Source organism: Marmota flaviventris, chromosome 12 (genome assembly GCF_047511675.1).
Source record: "Marmota flaviventris isolate mMarFla1 chromosome 12, mMarFla1.hap1, whole genome shotgun sequence".
Classification (NCBI taxonomy): domain Eukaryota; kingdom Metazoa; phylum Chordata; class Mammalia; order Rodentia; family Sciuridae; genus Marmota; species Marmota flaviventris.
In genome coordinates this window covers 44,294,440-44,313,339 of record NC_092509.1, presented here as the reverse complement: position 1 = coordinate 44,313,339, position 18,900 = coordinate 44,294,440, and positions in this window count along the sequence as shown.

Here is an 18,900-nt window from a genome sequence, read left to right as displayed (position 1 = left end):
AAGTAGTTCCAATATAACATCCTGTGCAACTAATGTAATGGATCCCCTCCTTTTTTAAAAATTCAGGGTAGAGTTCACATACAAAATAATATTTGTGTGGTGCTAAAGAATAAATGTATGTGTTCTGCAAGGCTAGAGGTGACCCAGCAGGAGCTCCACCTGCTCTGGGCCCACCCAGAGAAACCTGAGGCCTAAGGGTACAACCATCAAGTTTGCAACACACTAGGTGCCACTTGACATTGGTTGGGAAGCTGTGCATTAGACTGTGAGTGAATCTGGAAGTGGTAAAGAAGAAACTGGGAAGTGATTCATTTGAGTTGTATCATCAGGCAGGAGATGATTCCTGAGCTGGATTTGGAAGGATGGAGAGGAGTTATCTGGGCAGCCAAATAGAAAAGGGCATTGTGTTAGTCAGCTTTCCCTTACAGTGACCATAACAAATTACCTGAGATAATCAACTTACAAAGAGAGAAGATTTCTTTTGGCTCACGGTTTCAAAGGTTTCAGTCCATGGTCAGTTGGCCTCATTTCTTTGGGGCCTGTGGCGAGGCAGCACATCATAGCAGGGAGCATATGGTAGAGCAAAGCTGCTCACTTCATGACTGGGATGCAATAAAATAAAGAAAGAGGAAGTGGTGGGGTCCCAATATCCCCTTCAATGGTGCATCCCCAATGATCCAAAGCTGTAGTTCCCACATCTTAAAATTTCCACCACCTCATAATGCACGATGGGCTTGGGACTAAGTCTTGAACACATATGCTTGTGGGAACATGGAAAGTCCAAACTACAGCAGGCATTCTGGAGAATTCAGGAATACGGTGCCACTGAAGCATCCAATTACGTGACAAGTGGAAGGGGGTGTGGCTGGGCAGGAGGCTGGAGGCTCCATCCTCGGGGCCCTTTCTCTCAGGACTTCCTCAAGACTGGTCCCAACAGCACTTTTCCTTCAGCCTATTTGACAACTTTTTTTCTTTCTTTCTTTCTTCTTCATCCTTCACACATAGCGAATCTCCAGTCTTTGCTGCTTTCACCTTTTAACTATTTTTTACACCATCTAGTCGCTTCCATTCCCACAATCACTGCCATGGTCCCACCTTTGATATTCTTTCTCCTACTATTGCACAGGAAAACCTCATCTGCTCTCCCTTCCCCGTTTTCTCCTACCCCAGCCCACTTTCTATGCTGCAATGGCAGTGGTGTTCAGATACCCAAGCCCCGCGTCTCCCCCAGTCACCTGACATCTCACTCACACCCTCCCACATACCTCCCCATCTCACCCCTTATTTGCTCAGCTTTACCCACACTAGTCTCCTGGCTCTTCCTCACATAGATCAAGCATTTTCCTACTTCAGGGCCTATGTACTTACTCTTCCCTCCCATGGAAAGTTTGTTTCCAAACACTCACAGTTGTCTTCCCTGACTTCTAAAGGTCTATGCTCAGATGTCACTTTATGAGACACCATTTGGTATGGTTTGGATAAGTGTCCCCGAAAGGCCCATGTGTTAAGACACAGCCCCCAGCCTGTTGTGCTATTTATAGGTAGAGGAATCTTTAAGAGTTGAGGCCTAGTGGGAGGAAGTTAGGTCACTGGGATGTCCCCTTGAAGGGGATGGTGAGACCCTGACCCCTCTTCTCTCTCTGTTTCCTGGCCAAAAAGAGCAGCGTCCTCTGCCATATTCTTCCATCATGATGTACTGCACTGCTGCAGGCCCACAAGCAATGGGCCAATTGACCATGCATAGAAACCTCCAGAACTGTGAGTCAAAATAAACCTTTCCTCTTTTTAAGTTTATTTTCCTAGGTAGTTTGTCACAGAGATTGAAAGCTGACTAACACACCATCCTATCCACAAGAGCAAGCTATCTCCACCAGTCACTCCCCTGCCCATTATCTGGCTTTATTTTTCCCCACAGCATTGAGCATCACTTGACATGTTGTATGATTCTTGGATTACCATCTACCGAGTCAAATATGAGCTCCAGGAGGCAGGGACTTTGTCTTGTCTCCTTTGCATTTCCCGTGCCTGACTGGCAAAAAGCTCTCAGTGATAGTCGTTAAATAAGTGGGTGAATAAAGTGTTGTATGAGGAGACCAAAGTGTACTTTACACTTGAAGTTTCTTCGTGGTATGAAAAGTTGTCCCCTTAAACAGCAATCATGCAATGTTTTTGGAAGACTTACTATGTGTGCGCTGCCATACTGTTTCTTATACATATTGTCTCAGAATATATGGAGTAGGCACTATTTCTAGTCCCTTCTTTTAATATAATGTGGATTCTTACAGTAAATTAAACAGATAGTAACACCTTGAAACATAAGATAGTAAATACTTTCATCACATTGACTCTCACAACTCCTTTATTTTTCCTGATTTTCTGTGTACACATAAGTGTACACATCTTTCATAAGGAGACTGTGTATGTTTTTACTTACTTGCTTTTTGTTCTTTTTGGACTTGCTTTGGTTTTTACAAAAATGAGATCCCACCATATATATTGTTACAGAGTATGATGTGACTCTATGATTGTCTCTACGATTCTTTTCATGAAAGTTAATAAAGGTGTACCTCATTGTTTTTCTTGTCTGCAAATATGAGAGGCACCTTCTTGTATTAATCTATTCCCCACTGATCAATATTCGCACTGGATTTTAGTTTGGTTTCTATTGGGCTATAAAATATTTTGCAATAAATATCTGTCCTTTTATATTGTTGATCAGGGTTCAGGTACATTGGTAAATCAAGAGGGAGATTCCTAAGTGTGACATTGCTAGATCAGCATTATGTGTGCACTTTTCATTTATTTGATATAATCTGGCATGGCTGTAGTCTGTGTAGCAGATGTGCTTAATGTCCCCACCCATGTCTCCTTCCCCTTCTCATCTCCTGCATCTGTACAGGCCCTTTGCCAGAAGGTTTTTGGTGATCAGCAGAGCTTTCTCTGTGCATGAGCCATGAGTTAAATGTCCCAGAGCAGCTTCCAGCGACCTGCAAGGGTTTGGTGGATTAACTCTGAGGTGTGTGCTTTACACTGGACCACAGAATTTCCCACAGTGGCAGCTTGAGTGACAGCACACTTTTCATTTACTTCCTTCCCTTCCTGGTCTCCACCTATTGATGTTTTCTAGGATCACCACCCAAATAAACCTTTGTACTCAAACCCTTGTCTCTGAGTTCTGTTTTGGAGAACCCAAACTAAGACACTCTTCTTTATTTATGAAATAAATTTATTCTTTAAATAAAATTGAGGCATGGATCTGTGATATTTTAAAGTATAAAGAGAAAATAAAATGTATGCTGTATTTGTCTTCTAATGTTCAGTCTTTGAACTCCCAAATAGTGACTATTAATAATTTCCTTTATTTTTCTCAGAAAAGGATGTGATCATACAAACGTGCATAGATGCATGTATGTATATATGCACTATACAAACACGTATGTATATACATACAAATATATATTATCAAATTTACATAAATGCCATAATTCTAAACACTATGATTTCTGCCTTTTCTCCTTTAATGATTTATCTTCAAGAGCTTTTACATTTGCACACACAGACCTCCACCTATTTAGTGGCCTTGCACTCTATGGCCACACCATGAGTCCCCTTTTAAAGAACATTTCTATTATCTCTAATATTATGCAGTTACAACCATCCCATGACAAACATTTTTGCACATATATTTTAGATCATTAAAATTTTTAATAAAATCATAACAAAATTATTTTTCTTTGTTAGATATTGCTATTTTTCCCTTTTCTTATAGGTTTTACTGATTTGCACTTCTACCAACAGTGTACAAATGCTTGCTGCCCTTCATATTCCACAACACTGGAATTATCTAACACTTTAATATTTACTAATCTAGTAGGTAAAACAAGCACTTCATCATCTTATTGTGCACTTCTTTGAGCATCTCTTCATATATTTATTAACATTCATGATTCTATGAATTATCTGTTCATAGCCTTGACTGAATTTTCTTTTGGATTTTTTAATCTTTCTTTTGATTTCTAAGAGTTTTTATGTAGAATATGGCTATTAATCTGTTAGATATGGTACTTATATTTTTTCCCATTCTGTGATTTTTTTTCCTTAACTTTGTTTATAATAAAATATTTTCTCATATGAAGGTTTTAAATTATCACACCAATTCTGTTCATTTTTTCCCCTTGGTTTTGGGATTGCATGTCATACTAAATCATTCTATTCTGACCCAATTTTATAAAAATGTTCAGACACGTATTTCTCCTAGTTCTTTACTAGTTCTTTTATTTTTACTTCACGTCACTAATCAATCTAACATCGAATTTTGTGAAGGGTGTTTGCTTTTGGAGGAAACTACAGGGAAATGGGAGTAAAGCAGAAAAGACAGGACTGACTTACAAGTCTGAATGCTTAGATGGTGATTTGGGAGATTTCCCATTGATTGGGTCCTGTGGAAGGGTCCGCCATCATGGGAAGGTGGTCTGAAGTCATTCTCGAAGCCTGTTATTAGTCAGAGCTAGCATGTATTAGCTCATAGAACCAATTTATTATGTACAGCCATTATTATAAGTTAGTTCCTCTAACATTACCATTAAATAAATACTATTTTAGAAAGCTAAAATATTTAAAATTTACCACTATCAAATTATTTTAGCACATTTATTATTGCCTATGATTCTGGGGTCATTTAATTCTACCATATCCGTAAGGTGGAAATGCTACATAATGGGGATTCATGTTGTAGCTTGAAGAGGCTGGTATTAATGTGGGTATTTACACCATGGAAATTGGCACATGCTATAGTAGGAGTCTTTTTTTATGCCCCCTATGGAGATTCTGTTGTTGAGCATTTATCAGCACACCACTGACTTTGCCCATCATCAAATATATTCAGCCAGAGAAGAGGTTGGCATGTTGGAGAGGAAATTCAAGCATCCATTAGGAAGCTAGACTTGCGAACATGAAGATTTCTTCTAGTCCTATGATTCAATGATTCTGTGAAAATCAATCATTATTCTGTATGGACATATTGCCAAGGGGAATTTAGCTCAGAAAAATTTGCTTCAGGAGATTTCTCCACAGTCTCCACATTCCTAACCTGGATCTCATTTTGGTGGAATTCAGCCCTTTGATGAGTTGTGCACAGGGTTTTTTTCTGCAATGTCTCAGATTTAGATTCCAATGTGGCAACTCAGGGCTATAGATAGAATTATTTATCATCATTCATCTGTTTTTCATTTAATATTAAATGTTCTTAAAACATTCAACTCTGTATAAATGCTCTCAATCTAGCCACAATGTATTGACATTTTTTTTACTTATTCCTTTCCACCTGGGAGCTGTAGACAGCAAAAGAGGGTTGGGGGACAGAGGGTGAGGAGATAGGCTTGGGATTTCACACCAACTCTTGAAATAATGGAAGCACTTTTAAGAAGGCCCTTTGTTTTATCTTCATAAATAAGTTTTCTTTCTGAAGTGTTAAGAACATTTCCCAGGAAAACATGTAAGATTCAAGTAACTATTTTATGATCTTATGAAAACCTCAATCAGAAGATGAGCAAGTTACTTTTTTTCTGCTTTTAGTGTTTTCTTTTAAAGAGGTACCTTCTAAAAATGTTTAGCACACATTTAGAAATCCCTATTGAATCAATTACAATAATAATTTCAAGTACTGTTCCTCCTGAAATGAACTCATCTACCATATTACTAATGTTTGGGGGGTACATTTCACCAAAGTCTTAATGATTATTTTTTTTCCAATATGCTTTGGAAGTAATTTTTGTCCCCATTTCACAAATAGACTGTTTCCCAAACTTTCTCAGCTAATTTCCAACTTCTCCTCTTCTTCCTACACAATCTCCTCTTCTCCATGCAATCATCTCAACTATTCAAGATTCTATATAGCCTTCCCATAATCATTCCCAAGTTCAGTTATGCACTGATCTGAACTCATAACTAATTTTCTATATCGCTCATTTGGTGCCTAATTATACTTTCTCTTGCCACTTTCATTGTTAGTCAATTTCTACTGTCTATAGTTTTATCTCAGTATTTAGACAAGGGATTCTTATTCTGGGATGTGTAGGCCCCTTAGGACTTTGGAGAAACCAGGAACATCATGAAGTCATTGTAAAAATCTTTATATATGTGCCTATGTGCCTTTTTAAAGGTAAACATCTTTATTGCTCATCAGATTCTCAAAGGGAATTTTAACTTATAAATTTTGTCTCCTGGAAGAAAGTAACTATAAGATATAGTTTATTTTATTTCCTACAATGTCTTCAATAACCCAGATAAGTAATTAAATGAGCACAGGATATATGTAATGTTTCACTCATTTCCGATTAGTTAATTCATTAATTTCCAAACTGTAGAAGAAGGAAAATAATGTTTCCATCTCATAGTTGTTATGGGCATATAGAAAGAGAATAAGATGTATAAAATTTTCAAAAATTTTAAAAAATACCTTATGGATATGATAGGCATGCAATAGGAAATTCTGCATTTCAGAATGCCTTATCATTTTTATTGAAATCATTGAGATTTTATTCTAAATCTTCTACAGAAACAAGGCACACGAAATGTCTCCAAATGACTCCAACTTCAACTGCTTTTATTCAGAAATCACCTCTCACTAACAGCTAGCTAATTAATGAAAATTGCTTTATCACCCCATCATTACTTTCCATTCCTTGAGGATTTTTATTTCCTGATTGTCACTCTTTCCAACAGTATTACTATCATGATTCTCAGTGCTTAAAGGCAGAAACAGAAGAGATCAGAATGATGCTCTGTGAGGAAAACTCTACCTGCTATTGCTTTTGAAGATGAAGAAAGGGGGCCATTGACCAAAGAATGTGGGTGGCTTCTATGTGCTGCAAAGGACCAGGAAATGGTTTCTTCCCCAGAACCTCTAGAAAGAAACACAGTTCTTCCAGTGCCTTAATTTTTAGCACCCTGTGAGACCTATTTCAAAATTCTGATATCTAGAACAATAAAATAATAAATTGTGTTGTTCTAAGCCAATAAATTGTGATAAGCTGTTGCAGCAACAGTAGGACACTAATACACCTTCCTTCCATGAGTAGATGAAGTCAAAATTGCCTCCACTCAACCCGCGTTCCTTTCTTTGCCATGCACTTCCTCTAGTACCCAGCTCCAATATTTTTTTCAATCCCATTAAAACCCACAAGCCATTGATGCTATAACTTTTTTCTCTGTCCCTTACCCAACTCATGCTTGCTCCTTCCTACTTATGCAGCTCAGATTCCATAACCTAGCATCATAATCACTTATTTGCAATTCTCAAATATACACTCCCAGCTCCTGCATCCCCTTCTCTCTATCTTATTCCCATGAATAAAAATCCTAACTCCAATGACATCCAACCCTCCATCTCATTTGTACTTGAACCTGCTACCCGAACAGGGCTGGAGAAAACACCCAGCCAACCTGACAGCCTCACTTCAGGTTCATGACATTAATGACAAGTGGAACCTTAAGGTGCCTGGAAATCCCTGCTAGGATTCCATGGTCCCTTCACCAACCTACTGTCCTAGAAGACTTCTTCACTTCCCTTCTCTCTGGATCTATCCAAATTCTCCTTTGCCTTCTTCAACCTCTGCTGATGTTGTGTATGAGACTTTATTCTATTCCATTGAGAAAATAGATGGTCAGAAGAGGATTTCCTCAATTCCCCACCACCTCTTCTACCCACATTCCCACTGTCTACTTCCTCCCATAACTGTGAACCATCCCTGATGGCATCTATGGAAGTTCTGCCCCTCTGTTGTACAGAAGACCTCTCCCGTTCACATCTTTCCAGCTCCTGTCTTCTTCCTGTGGAATCCCTTTCCCACTCTATTTTTAGAGGGGCCTCCACAGCCCTCTCTGAAATTGCCATACTCCTCTGCCCCTTGAAAGAGTATCTGTACTCCTCTTCTCTACCCTCTCCTGAACTCAGCTCTAGCTGGGCTCTCATCCCCATCTTTCCTTAGGAACAGCTCTTGTCCAAGTCACCCAGGATCCCTCAAACCTAAATCCACTGATCAGTTTTCGGTCCTCATCTTAGTTGATCAATCAGTAGCATTTGATACCATCTCTTGCCTGAATTATTGCAGAATGTTTCTAAATGGACCCCAACTCCTGCCTTTACTGCCCTACCATCTGTTTTCTACTAGACATTTGGAACATTTCTGGTGCATTTTGGCTTCAGGGAGTCAGGAAGTGTCACTACTCAGCTAATCCTCCAATTGCTTCTTAGCTCACTTAGGTAAAAGCCAGACTTCCCACAGTGGCCCTTAAAGTTCTGTGGGACTGGCTCATCATGCCCCTGCCCTCCCCTGCTAACTTACTCCCCTGTGCTCACTGCACTCCAGTCTTAGCACAACACAGGAAACAGGTTCCTCCCTCACAGATCCTGTCCACCGGCTGTTCCCCTTGTCTAGAGCAGTCTTCCTGCGGGAGTCAACCTGACTTCCTCCCTCCTTCCTCCAGGTTTCTGCTCAACAATGAACTTATCAAAGTGGCTTTCCCTGACACCATCCAATGTGATAGAATACCAAACCTGGTCTCTACCCCCATCTTCTTTATCCTACTTTACATTTTTCCCCATGACCCTATCACAGAGTGTATGTGTATATATATATATATATATATATATATATATATATATATATGCATACAATAATAGATTATATCCTGATATATACTATATTGGTGTAATATATAATTTTATGTTATATCTGTATATATTTGTATCCATATATATCCAGCAAAATATATAGTCTTCTGTATCCATAGGTCCCTTGTCCAAAGACTCCACCTCATATTGAAAATAGTGAAAAAAAAAGTTGCATCTGTACTAAACATGTTTTGATCATTATTCCCTAAACAATAGAGCACAAATATATATTTACATATAATTGACATCATATTAGGTATTATAAGTAATCTAGAGATACTTTAAAGTACATGGAAGGAGTTGGGGATGTGGCTCAGTCAGTGGCAGAGCAGTTGCTTAGCATGTGCTAGGCCCTGGGTTTGATCCCCAACACCACAGAAAATTAAATTAAACTATACAGAAAGGTGAGCACGGGTTATGCTATGTTATTTATGCCGATGCTATGCTATTTTATTTATTCTTTTTTTTTTGGTGTTTGACATTGAAGTCAGGGCATCGTGCATACTAAGCACACACTTTACCACTGAGCTAGATCCTCAGTTCTACACCATTTTATGTAAGGACTTGAGACTCTGAGATTTTGGTATCTGCAGGGGACCTTGGAACCAATCCCCTGAAGATACTGAGTGACAACTGTAAATGCCATCTGGGCAGGGAGTTTGTTTTTTTCCTTACCTCCAGTATCTAGAAAAATGCTTAATGTATAACTGAATAAGTTTGTTTTTTTTTTTTAAGAAAAAGAAAGAAAGAAAGAGAGACTGAGTGAATATAAGTAAAATTGCATACTCATTGCATAGACTGGACTGTGGTTCTTCTTGTGGCTGTTTGGCAGCAGGGCAGGCAACATGAGCTTTCCTTACCTTCGCCTGTCTCAGCATAAGCCTTTATCGGACATTGATAAGCTTGATCCAGAGAGTTTACCTAGCAAATTTGCAACCTCAAGAGGCATCTTCTCTAGGGACATCCTGGAATCTTGTGATGTCACCACTACCTAGATTTCTTTGTTGTCTTTTGATAATCTTCCCTTAAATGCACCCTTCTTATGGGATGACAGCAAAGTTAATTATTGATGTTGACAGTGAATGAATGCTCTTTGATATCTGTGAAAATCATTGCCTTTATTTTAAGAGAAGCTTACCAGGGTGAAAAGCACTGCCTCCCCCATTGTGGGTGGCAGGAGCTCAATTCTGAAAACACATTTAAAAATCATATTTGCTCAATAAGCAATATAATGATTGCACTGCCCCAATGCCATTCTTATATTTATATATAATTTATATCTGAATTTACACACTCCTAGAAAAATTAAGATGGGTAAATTTTTTCTCTTTCATTTTCAATTTTTCTTAAAGCTTCAACAACTTAAGGGTTTCTAAGGCAGTTATGGCTAGGTAATTTTGGCTGACTTCAGCTTTAACTATTCCACATTTCCATCTTCTCACAAGGAAATGTTTGCCATTCATAGCTAATCAGAGCCATGAGCAGAAAGGAGTTTCTCCCTTCCTGGTTTTTGTTTGTTTGTTTTAAGGAAAGGACAAGTTGCTGCAGAAACTTGAGTTATAGAAATATTGGATTGAGAGAACACTTTGGAGCGTGGAAAACTGGAATTTTGAGCAAACCATCCATTGTATTATGTTTATCAATCACTTCACATGGAGGAGTGAAAGTAAATCCAGCACATGTGATGTGTGGGCTGGGTACTGACGTTTGCTAGGGCTTCAGACAATGTGTTAGTGACAAATTTAAGGGTTCTTATCTGGCGGATAAGTTAGATCATTTCTGTTACTCTCAAGTGCATGAATGATGCTATATGACAATTGACCAGCCACTGTGTGTGCTAGGAATTCCATTCATTGTGTATTAATAGCATCAGGATTATAAGGGTGTCTTACACCCTTCCTGATTTCATAATCTATTTTCAGACCAGCCGATTTGGAGGCTCGCCAGGTCTGCAATCTTGTCAGCATTGACTTGGACAGTGGGAGCAAAGCAGGTGAACCTGAAAGATTCAACTGAGGGACAAGGGGGAGGAAAAGGGTAAAATGAACTTTAAGTCTACTGTGAAAGTAAAGTATACAGTACGGATAGCTATTTGGGAGACACTAAGCAGTCAGAAATGGATGATGACCTGATTAGAGTATTCTCAGAAGAGTTTATTTCAAAGTGAGTGTTAACTAAAAATGGTATCATTCATTCATTCAAGTTTTGTTGTTGTTGCTGCACTAGAGATTGAACCCAGAGGTGCTTTACCACTGAGCTACATCCCCAGCCCATTTTTCACTTTACTGTTTTGAGACAGGTTCTTGCTAAGTTGCCCTGTCTGGCCTGGAACTTGCCATCCTCCTGCCTCAGCTGCAATTACAGGCTCATGCTACTATGCCTGGATCAACAATCTTTAATTAAGCACCTACATTGCTCTTGGCATCTGGTAGCAGGTTGTGTGTGTGTGTGTGTGTGTGTGTGTGTGCATGAAGATAATTTTCTGAGCTAAAAAGTTAAGGAGGCCCACAAGTAAGATGGGGATGTGGTCAAAATAACCTGGGTTTGAATCCTGGTTCCACTTTTTAGCTGCATGACCTGGGATAAGTGGCTTCGTTTTTCTGATTCTGTACAGTAGGCATCGTAACTGCCAGGTCAACAGATTTCTGTGTGAATCAACTGAGGCAATTCTGTGAGGAGTAAGTGAGGCGATGTTGTAGAAAGCAACTTCACGTGGTCCATGGGAGACATTGACAATGTGGGGTTCTCTCCCCTTCTCCCAGGAAAGCAAATGGCTCCCAGCCATTCCTGAGGAAGGCAGGGAGGTAAATAAGGAAGCAGGTTTGTCTTTGAGGGCATGGCATTCCTGGACTCTGTGTGTGTGTGTCTGCAGTGAGAAACGCTTGATGTTTCCCATGAAATGCATGAGTCACTGTTCAAGTTTAGGTCCTCGGACGTTACAGGTCAGCAATGACACCAGACAGCCTTGCTTTGCTGGTGCTCATAGCCAAAGAGGAAAATGTTTGGATTGTGTCTAAGGAACTACCCATTGTAAACACAACCTTCAAAACCAGGTCACACATACATCAAGGTGCCAAACAAAGACATGCTTTGGTCATTTCTGCCATCCCCAGGTCAGGCAGCATTTTCAGTTGGCATTAGGTGACTCCCTGTCCTAGCACGAAATCATTGCCAGACTGGAGGCTTGTATCTTCCCATGGCACAGCACAAGGTATGCTAATAACAGACACCCATGGGGGGCCCGCTGCCAGCCACAGCAGGGCTGCAGGAGCACTTTTGGCAAAGCATTGTCTGCACTGCCCTTTTGCCCAATTCCATAAGCCGCAGTTGCTTCAGGCTGAGTCAAGCAGATTCACTTTTAAGGCCCTGCCAGAATGAACAGGTATCTATTGAACACCATCTACCTTCATCCTTTGAACCAGGGGAAGAAGAGAGAGAGCTGTCATCTGCCAAATCTTCAGCAGAGTCATGGGGAAGTGGTTAGTCACCAACTCTGGCCCCCTCTGGCTCTCGTGGCTTGTACCCTGAGATGGCAAATAATTGAGACTTTGCTGGTGACTAGGGCTGGCCTGAGGCTGCTGGCCTGTGCAATAGGGGATAAGTGATAACAGTTCATTGCTCACTGAGGGCTAAATGAGTTAATATGTGAAAGCGGTTAGGATAGTCCTCAGCACCTCATTGTCCTTCCTAAGCCTTAACTGACATTAGCAGCAGGACTTCTAGTCCACTGGTGGAGGAGTTTGCTGATCACAATGTGTAGAGTGACTCAGATGCTTGAGGTCCTTTGTGCCACAAAAGAGAAGGTGGTGCTGTCAGGAGCATTCTGGTGGGTTTGAATCCCCAGGTTGGCCACATAGTGGCTTTGGGACCTACAGGAGTGTGGTATTTAGCCCAGCCTCTTTTTTTTTTTTTTTTTTGGTCTGTGAATGGGGATGGATATATTAGCTTTGTGACTTGGTACACACTTAATGAACGGTGGCCATTGTCATTATCATCACCATCTTTCCCACCTGGAATTCACTTCCCAAGTTAGAATTGCCTTTGGTAAGACAGTCTGCACAAGGATGAATGAGGGCAGGCGTACACTCCTTTCTGATTAATACGTGAAAGCAGGTTTGTATCTTTAAATAGTTGTTTCTGTGACTGCCTGGGAGGAGCACACTGGAATAAAAAGGGAAGAGCCCTGGGTTTGGAGACAAAAGACCCAACTTTGAATCCTGGCCTTGCATTTGTCAGCTGTGTGCCCCTGAATGCCCTTCAACCTCTCTGTGCCTCCCTGGATAAGAGCCCCAGGGCTTCCCTGAGGACCAGCAAGATGTTGAGTGTGAAAGGGAGAGGAAAGGCAAGGTTCTTTTCTGCAGCAACAGCAAGGCGGGGAGAGTCAATGAAGGCGGGGAGAACCCAGCCCAGGCTGATGTGGCATTGTGTGGCTGCCTGGAGGAAAGAACCTCCTGAAACCCTGACCCATGAGAAGGACACCCAGGGCCCGTCCTGATGACACTGCCATGTCATCCTGAGCCGTTTTCTTCAGGGAAACTTAATTTGTTCCAGGAGCTCCTGGGGAAGGAGTCGAGAGACTTCTAGATACAGAACTGTGCGACAGGAGGGAAATTCCTGGGCAGGACCCCGCCGATAATCAAGAGAAAGACAAAAATGTTTCTCTTCCCTTACCTCTTCCCTCCTCCTAGATTATGCAGAGTGGTCCTAATTACCAACCAATTCTTGGACTTTCCAAACAGGGTCATAAAGGACCCGTTTACACTGTTTTCTTGAAAGGCCAGAGCAGGGAGGGTAGACTAAGCCCCATGGTGATTGCCATGAGACAATTAAAATGTGCTGCCGCCCCCACCCCCAAGCAGCTGTTGAAATGCCTTGGTCTCCCACGCCTTGGCCCTGGCTGGCTGCCCCCTAAAGTCACATTCCTGGCAGGTCCAGGGAAAAAATCCACCAGAACCAGAAATGGCTCAGTGTTCTCCAGTTACCAGCAGGTGGAAGGTGGGGCTGCTTCTACCAGAAATGGTTTTGACAGATCCGCAGAACTCATGGGTGTTTCCCACTTGGTAGGCAGAGTTGTATGCCAGTGGCTGGTCCTCAGAAACCCAGGGTTTCGTTCTTGTGGATATAGGTTCCCCTTTCTCATTGGGTTGTTGCTCTTTTTGCTTTCAGAGGACTGTGCCCACACCGTTGACCTGCCGTGACAATAGAGGGCGTTGTGTGTCTCCCTCTCCTTTCGTCTGCACTGGAATGATTTCCACAGAGAAGCCCACGTTCAAGGCTATTTCCCTCCCTATGTAACCCTGACGGAGGCCTCGCGAATTTGCTTGCATTGTCTCAAAAATGTACAGACATCCAGGAGACACTCAGGGGTTGCTCCATGTTTTTGCCCAGAAATGATGGAATCAAATTTAAATACTAAATTACAAGTGCCTTTGTGAATGAATTGGGGTGTGGTTTTTGTTTTTTGTTTGTTTGGTTGGTTTGCTTTTTGCCCCATAGTCTGTCTTCATGGGGGGAAATATTTTATATAGGTTAAATGATACTGATTGACAGAGCCACTAGCATGATAGTTTAGTGAACATGCTATAATGACATTGATATGTCCTCTTTATTAGATGAGCCAACTTTTCTTGGGTCCTTACAAAGTTTTAGGGGTTGGGGAGATCTAAATTGGACTAGGTTCCAAATAAAATTCTTACTCCCCTCTATTTAAAAAAAAGCATGCTATGGTTTTGTACAGCTTAACTTTCTACTTACAGAGCAATGCAAGAACTACCACGTGTGCATCTGAGTCTGACTTCAGCCTTTAGGACCCAGTCCTCTGCTCCTATTCATGCCTGAGCTTCCTCCTGGTCACCTGCAGATCTCAGCCCCACAACTGTCCCTGGGACCCCGCACGGGGTAGGTTGCAGGTGCTGGCAAGCCAATGCCCCCATAATCCAGCAGCACTCTCCAAAGAATCCACCAGCATCCTGGCTTTTCTGGGAAGCCCACTCTGAGACGCTCCACATGCTTTCACAGGCCCCTGGCAGGATTATTCGCTGCTTGCTGTGGTCTCTTGCTCACTTGTACATAAAGATCAGCTTCCTTCCCTTCTCTGTCTCATTTCCTATTACCTGCTGCAACCTGGGATTACTCCTTAACATGTCACCAGCCTTAATTTCTTGCCCCAAGTATGGTCCTGGAGGGTGCATGAAGGACACTGAGTGTCAGCAAATGCCTCCACTCTGGCTAGATACATGCTCTGAAACCCTCCTCCTATGTTCCCAGGGTCTCCCTCCCTGTCTTCTGGAGGAAGCACTCAGTACTGGATCCTCCACCCCACTGACTACCCAAGACAGTCCTCCACCCCCTAGAATTCCCTCTCCAACTGCAGCAATTTCCTTCCTGTAAACTACACTGTGTTCCAGAAGGTACCAAGAGCTTAGCACTCCATGCTATGGTAATTCCACTCTGTGTCTACTTTGCTGTCCTCAACTAAATTGTCAGGTTCTGGAGAACTGGAGACCATGCAAAATGATTTTTGTTTTGTTCAGTTTAGTTATTATTGCATTTGTTTTTGTTTCCCATTGTATAGCAATCACATGCTGGTGATAGAGAAGGTACTTAATCAGTATAAAGATTCACTCAGCATTCAACAAACATGTGTCATCTGCTTTATTCTAAGGGTTGGGAATATATTTCTCCCAGACTAACTGCAAGTGTGGGCTATAGGCAATTATCAGAAGTAAATGATTAATCATATGTTAGGTAAGAAAGCATTAGCAGAAACAGAAGAAATAAAGCAAGAAAGATGATAGGAATGGCCAGGTTGGGGACATAAGGAAACCTCAATTTTCTTTTATTTACTTATTTATTTATTATTTTGAATAAAAATTGTATATAATTGTTCCTTGGCATCCATGGGGGATTGCTTGCAATAACCCCTGCGGTTACCAAGACCCATGAATGCTCAAGTCCCTTATATAAAATGATGTTCTATTTGCATATAACTTATGTACATTCTCCCATATATTTTAAATCATCTATAGATTACCTATGATATCTAATCCAATCTAAATTCTATGTAAATAGTTGTTAGATTGTATTGTTCAAGGAACAATGACAAGAAAACATGTCTGCACATGTTCAGTATAGGTACAATTTAAATTTCTTTTCTTTTCTTTTTTTTTTTGCTTCATGGTTGGTTGAATTCACAGGTGCAGAACCTGTAGAAAAGGAGGCTGACTGTATACTTAGTGTATAACATGATGTTTTGATATGCCTGTATATAGTGAAATGATTACTACAACCCAGCAAATTAAAATTTCCATCTCTCACATAATTATCTTGTTTTCTTTTATAACTAAAGCACCTGAAATCACTCTCTTAGCAAATTTCCAGTATTTAACCTAGTATTATTAACTTTAGTCATCAGATGGAACATTAACTCTCTAGACTGATTCACCCTACATGACTGCAATTTGTGTACACGTTGACCAACATCTCCCATTTCCCCACCTCCCCAACCCAACCTCCCTTTTATCCTTTGTTTCTATGTTTGCAACTTTTCAAAATTCCACAGGTAAGTGAGATGATACAGTATTTTTTGTATGTCTGGCTTATTTCTTGTCAGCATAATATCTTCTAGGTTCATCCATGTTGTCAAAAATGGCAGGATCTCATTTTTTAAGGCAGGATAATATTCCCTTATTTATATGTGTGTCTATCTATCTCACAACTTCCTTATAAAGTAAAGGAAAATAAGAATTGACAAGATTGTGGAGAAAAGGGAACCCTTAGATACTGCTAGTGGGAACATAAATTAATACAGTCATTATGGAAAATACTATGGAGTTTTCTCAAAAAAATAAAAATAAAAATAGACTTACCATATGATCCAGCAATTTCTTTTCTGGGTACATATCCAAAGTAAATGAAATCATGTTGAAGAGACATCTGCACTTCCACCTTCATTACAACATTATTCATCGTTCACAATAACCAAGACATGGAAACAACTGAAGTTTCAAGTAGTTTGTGAAGAAAGCTGCATTGAAAATATCACCTCTGAACAAAGACTTGAAGGAGAAGAGGGAGCGTGCTCTTCAGATACCTGGAAGGAGACTTTTCCTGACAGGAAGAGGAGCTAGTAGATGGGAGCAGGTCAGATGCATTCGTGAAGCAGAAAGGAGATCAATATTGAGGAAGCAAGGTCACAATCAATGGAGGTAGAGACACAGTGGCCAGCCCCAAAGGTCTGTGGCCAGTGTAAGGATGGGCCTTTGATTCTGAATGAGATGGGGGCAAGAGACGTGACACCATCTGACTCACATTGGAACAGGATCCATTGGCTGCTGGAGTGACCATAGACTGTGGGTCTACAAGGGACACCTTGGGGAGGTGAAATGCAGCCTCTCTTTAGAGATGACAATGTTTTGGCTGGATGTGTTTTGAAGACAGAGCCTACTGGATTTTCTGCTGGAATGTCTATGGAGCAGGTTAACTTCAATGTCCTGATCAAGAAGGTCTCCACCAGATTTTTCTACTGGCAAGTGATTAATTTCCCCTTTGTAATTAGTAAGTAATTTGTGGGGAGATATTTTTAGATTATATAGATATCCTCTTCCTCATCAAATCCACTAGTGAAAATCGTCTAGTTTAAGCAGTCTTTAATAACTCTTGCTTCAATCAATTATTGCTATGATAGGTTATCAAATGGTGATTTTACTGACCCCATCATTCATTCTTTATTAATTGGCCCTTTATTGTAAAGAATAGCTTTGCCTCCTTGATTATCTATGTGAGTTTATTTGATTTACTGTGTTTCAATATGTATGTGTCCTTCTATATTTTGATGTTCAAAATGTCCCATATTGGCTGGTAGGAACCATATTTCTGACATAGTATACTTTCCTTTTCCTACACTTGAAACTCAACTATTTTTGTTTTTCCAAGGAGCTCTGGTTCCTCTGAGTGGAAAATAGCATTTAGAAATCAGGACCCAAGTATACTATGTATTTTTAAATTATGGATTTTTAAGTCCTTTGTTATTCAAATTTTCATATCTTCATTTTAACAGTGAAACTTTAGCTGAGTCCAAATTCAACAGAAAGAAACATGAAATATTAGAAGCTTTTAACCAAGATGTCCCTCATATTTAGACACAAAGTTACACTGGTCATAAAATCCTAAGTGTCCTGCCACATTGGAGTGCATTTTGGTGTACTTAGCTATCAGAGGAAATGGCGTAGTTAATATTCTATGCTCATTCTAGAAAGATTCACCATCTAAAAACAATAGAATAAGTTTAGCATCTTTTCCATAAAGGAGATGTAAATGTTCTTGGATGACTCATTGTATATATACCCCATATTTTTGTACAATTAAATTTCTTTAAGTTACCTTCACAGACCTTTAATATTTCAATTGGGTGTTCGAAACGTATCATGATTGGGACAAGGCTGCGTATGCTCAGCAATGCCCTTCTCTGGAGGCCTTTCTCTCTCTTTCTTTCCAAGTTCTAAGGCACTTGTAACAATTATAATAGTAAACATTATGCAATTCACAAATGACTTTCACAGATGTTATCTCAGGTAATCTCACAACAACCTCTTACTATAGTCAAAGTCATCATTCTTATCCATTTTTAAAATGGGGAAAGTGGCAGAGAAAGCCTAAACAACTTTCCTAAAGTCACATGAATGGAAAATATAGCAAAGTGCCTTTTCTAAAACCCTGAGTTTTCTAAAACATCCTCATAGTTTCCATCCCTGACTACGTATTAGAATAAAAAGATTTGGGCCCACACCTCATCCCAGAGACTGTGTTTCAATGTGTGGGTGGCAGACCATCCTTGGTACCTTTTGCAAGCTCCACCACCAAGCTGATGGGCAGCCAAAGTTGAAGGTGGCTGTACCACACTGTGCTGCCCATAGTTCCTCCATAGAACTGGCAAGTGCCAGACCTCACACTTGTGACCTATGAACTAATGGAGCAAAGCCACAAAGGGGCCACAGCTGGGCAGGGCTTGAAAAGGAGAGGCTCCAAGATTGGAGAGGTGCAGAATGGTTCTGGGACTTGGCCACTGCCTAGGTCCATGTTCAGGGGAACTTCTCATCTCCTTCGCTCATTCTCATGCAAAGCCCAGATGTCTGGTTAGAGGTAAGCTTGAGGGTGGGGCATGGGGCACTACACAGCCGCTCTGGTGCTCCTGGAAAGTGTGAGCTGGCATGTTGTTGTGCCTTCGC